General features: G+C 35.0%; 1 protein-coding gene across 15 annotated transcripts in view; it reads left to right on the top strand.

The window, feature by feature from the left end:
* The window catches only part of Sgip1 (SH3 domain GRB2 like endophilin interacting protein 1), a 236,787-nt gene that overhangs the window by 51,833 nt on the left and 184,737 nt on the right, over positions 1-217 (top strand). The gene's annotated exons all lie outside the window — the stretch shown is intronic.

The following is a 217-nucleotide window of genomic DNA, read 5'->3' as shown; positions in this document are numbered from 1 at the left end:
AGGGGCAAAAACTGTCCTTTAAGTCCCTCTGACCAGATTAGTATAGGCCTCAAGCTATGGCTGTTAAACATCCAATAAGGTTAGTTTCACCAGTCTGGTCCTTTTAATTATCATGTGCTATATAGACAAGGCTTGGGTAAAAAAACAAATATTCTCAGATAAACTTTGACTAGATATATATTTTGTTCCTTAAGCTAGTTGACTAAACTATGAACAT

Source organism: Nannospalax galili, unplaced genomic scaffold, assembly GCF_000622305.1.
Source record: "Nannospalax galili isolate Female #2095 unplaced genomic scaffold, S.galili_v1.0 scaffold553, whole genome shotgun sequence".
Taxonomy (NCBI): Eukaryota; Metazoa; Chordata; class Mammalia; order Rodentia; family Spalacidae; genus Nannospalax; species Nannospalax galili.
This window is presented reverse-complemented; position numbering and strand designations above follow the sequence as displayed.